This window comes from Furipterus horrens, unplaced genomic scaffold (genome assembly GCF_987537825.1).
Source record: "Furipterus horrens unplaced genomic scaffold, mFurHor1.1.pri manual_scaffold_6, whole genome shotgun sequence".
In the NCBI taxonomy this organism is placed as follows: Eukaryota; Metazoa; Chordata; class Mammalia; order Chiroptera; family Furipteridae; genus Furipterus; species Furipterus horrens.
Window position 1 is genome coordinate 42,222,087 of NW_028327176.1, and position 3,574 is coordinate 42,225,660.

General features: G+C 44.0%; 1 pseudogene; it reads left to right on the plus strand.

Moving 5' to 3' along the window:
- The first annotated feature begins 447 nt into the window (after positions 1 to 447).
- On the plus strand, positions 448 to 2,604 carry LOC150006021 (etoposide-induced protein 2.4 homolog pseudogene; annotated as a pseudogene).
- Positions 2,605 to 3,574: the final 970 nt, after the last annotated feature.

The window sequence follows — 3,574 nt, forward strand, 5'->3', positions numbered from 1 at the left end:
CTCCAGTCTCCTCCATCACTCCGCTGGTCTCTCTCTCTTCTCTGAATTATATCACATTCATGACATTGCCCCAGTTTAGCAGTAACATGTTTTCATTGCTTTTTTGTTGTTGTTGTTGGTGGTGGTGGTGGTCTTGAGTCCCCAACCAAATCTTATGCTCTCCTAGTAATATTTTCTATGTAGATGACCCTTGAACAATGCAAGGGCTGAGGGTGCCAACCCCTGCACAGTCAAAAATCTGAGTGTATCTTTGGATTCCCTCCAAAGCATAACTACTAATAGCCTACTGTTGACCAGAAGCCTTAGCAATACTATAAAATCAATATATATTTTATGTTATATGTGTTATATACTCTATTCTTCAATAAAGTGAGCTACAGAAAACATTAATAATATCATAAGAGGCACGGCACCCATCGACTTTACACTGTCCCATGCAGCCCAGGCATGCCCAGTGTGGGTGCAGCAGCCTCGGCCCTGGAAGCGCCAGGGCGGCAGCCGGCGGTGGGGCGCAGAGGATCCGAGTGTCCGGCTGTGGGCTAGGGGCCTGGCCCGACTGCAGCCAGGCCTGGGCCGGGCAGCAGAGCTGCCGGGTTCTTCATGATGAAAGGTTTGGGGATGCTTCTCTCTCCTCTACATTAGTTGGTAGTTTGGGTGTGAAGAGGTGGCCCACAGTGTCAAAACCTTTCTCCAGGACCTTGCCAGGGGAATCAAAGACTCCATCTGGAGAATTTGTACCATCTCGAAGCTTGATGTTCGAATTCAGCAAAAGAGAGAGGAGCAGCATCGAAGAAGGGCGGGCAGTGTCCTGGCACAATGGAGAACCCAGAGCATAGAGAGGAAGCAGGAGAGTGAGCCACGTATTGTTAGTAGAATTTTCCAGTGCTGCGCTTGGAATGGCAGAGTATTCTGGTTCAGCCTCCTCTTGTTCTATCGAGTATTTATTCCTGTACTTCAGTCAGTAACTGCCCAAGTTATTGGTGATCCATCTCTCCATGGAGATATTTGGTCATGGCTGGAATTCTTCCTCACGTTAATTTTCAGTGCTCTTTGGGTGCTCCCCCTGTTTGTGCTTAGCAAAGTTGTGGATGCCATTTAGTTTCAAGATATAGCTGATCTGGCATTTGAGGTATCAGGAAGGAAGCCTCACCCATTCCCCAGTGTTAGCAAAATCATTGCTGACATGCTCTTTAACCTGCTGCTTCAGGCTCTTTTCCTCATCCAGGGGATGTTTGTGAGTCTCTTTCTCATCTACCACGTTGGTCAGCTGGTTAGTCTCCTGCATATGTCCCTTCTCTACTCACTATACTGCTTTGAATATCGTTGGTTAAACAAAGGAATTGAAATGCACCAGCGGTTGTCAAACAGAGAGAGGGAACTAGCCTTACTACTTTGGATTCGATTTGCCCTTGGCTTTCCTCACAGCAATGCAGTCCTCATACGTTATGAGTCGCTGCCTCTTCTCTATCTTCTTTCCATTATTCATTATCAGCGCCAATGAAGCAAAGATCCCTGGCAAAGCTTACCTTTTCCAGTTGCGCCTCTTCTCTTCGGTGGTTTTCTTAAGCAACAGACTTCCACAAGACGGTCTACCTGCAGTCTGCCCTGAGTAGCTCAACCTCTTCAGAGAAGTTCCCTTCCCTGCATTCGTCTCCTGCCCAACTGAAGGCTGCTACCAGCCGCTGACTCCCCTGCCATCCGTAGGGGATGAGAGGGATTGGAAGGAGGCTGTGCAGCTCTTTCCTCCTTCACCTCCCCGACCAGGCAGGACCCACTCTGCCAAGGGCCCTCTGCATATTCACTTATGAGGAACTGGGATTTTTGTCTCTCGTGCACGTAAGGCATGATCTTCCTGACACCAATATGTGGATTTTTAACACTTAACGAGTCTGAAAGGACCGCAGGTTTTTTTGCAGCTCTTTTCTAGCATTTGCCAGCCCCGATGCCTGGGCTGATTTGAACGCTTTTACCCTCCCACCTCCCCTTCCTGCCTTCCACCACCCCTGGATGAATGGATTTTGCAATTCCAGCTTTTGTACTTTGTGGACCTGTTGTTTTGGTGGTTTTTCTGTGAAGCACGTATATTGGATGTGGGACGTAAAGGAGCATCTCGGCTGCTCCTGGTCACTTCCTTTATAGCCATCGCTGTCCTGTTTCTTGTAACTCAGGTTAGATTTTCGTCTCTCTTGCTCCCCTGAAAAAAAATAAGCCTGAAGAGATGGGCCAGGACGAAAGACCTCACAGCCAGATCTGAGTTTTGAGGAATGATTTTTCTTCCCCTTGAAGGGGAAAAAAGCTTTTTCACTGGCACATTTAAAGTTCCCCAACTGCAGAAGTGTACCAGTTTTGGACAAGTGCCTCTGCAACACAGAAGGCTCAGAGAACCTGAACTTTTAAACTTTTCTGGTCTGAAATTTACTGTTGGCCACTGTTGGGTCTGTCTGGTGTTTCCAAAGAATATTGGGTGCTTTAAATAGGAACCTACGGGGTAAACTTATGAAACCTATTAAACCTGAAAAAAGAAAAAAAGAATATCGTAAGAGAAAATACATTTATTGTACTTACTACAAATAATCTGCGCATAAGTGGACCCATGCAGTTCAAACCAGTTGTTGTTCAAGGGTCAACTATATAATATATATAAATATTTGAAACAAGCATGACAGTGTTCATATTTGTTCATTTTGAGTGGTAGGTTATTATTGTTTTAGACTCTGTGCTTGTCTGTGGTTAATATATTTTCCCAAATTAAAAAAAAAAATTTAAGCCTACCAGAAGCTATTGACCATTAAAATGATGAGAATTTGTTTTAAAACTGAAGAGAAAGTAAAGCTCCAGCAAGAAATTTAGACAACTGTCAGAATTATTCTACATCAGATACAAATACCTCAGGGGATCTCTAAAGTGCATTTATTTCTAACTGTAACTAATCATGTGGCTGTCTGAGGTATGTAGTCATATAATCAGGGAAGAAAGCTGACTTTTTCCCCAGTAAGTACAGGAGCCGAATATTTGTTAAATGACACCTAGCTTAGTCCAACGAAACAATGTTAAAGTCTTCCTCACAGTGGTTCTGGAGTAAGGCCTAGTGTTGGTATTTTTTAAAGGTCATCACGTGACTCTATTATACAGACAGGTTGAGAACCAAACTGCTATATGACTTGATATCTTTAAATGACTAACACCTCTAGCCAGAAGTGTTCAGGAGATTAAAAAAAAATCAGGAAAGCATATATTCTAATACCAGAATGGTGCCATAAGATGGTGCTAGAGTGCAAGGAAACCATAGTTTAAAAATCATACAGTTTACTTCCAGTCAAGATGGCAGTGTAGGCCGACATGGCTCACCTCTTTGCAAAACCACATCAAAATTACAACTAAAAAATAGAAAAACCATCACTCAGAACCGTCAGAAATTGAGTTAAATGGAAGTCTGACAACTACGGAATTAAAGAAACCACATCCATCCAGACTGGTAGGAGGGGCACAGAAGTGGAATGGACGGGTTCCACATTCATGTGTGGTGTATAAAAATTTGGGAGGGATATATTGGGAGTGAGGAGTCCCAGTCCTA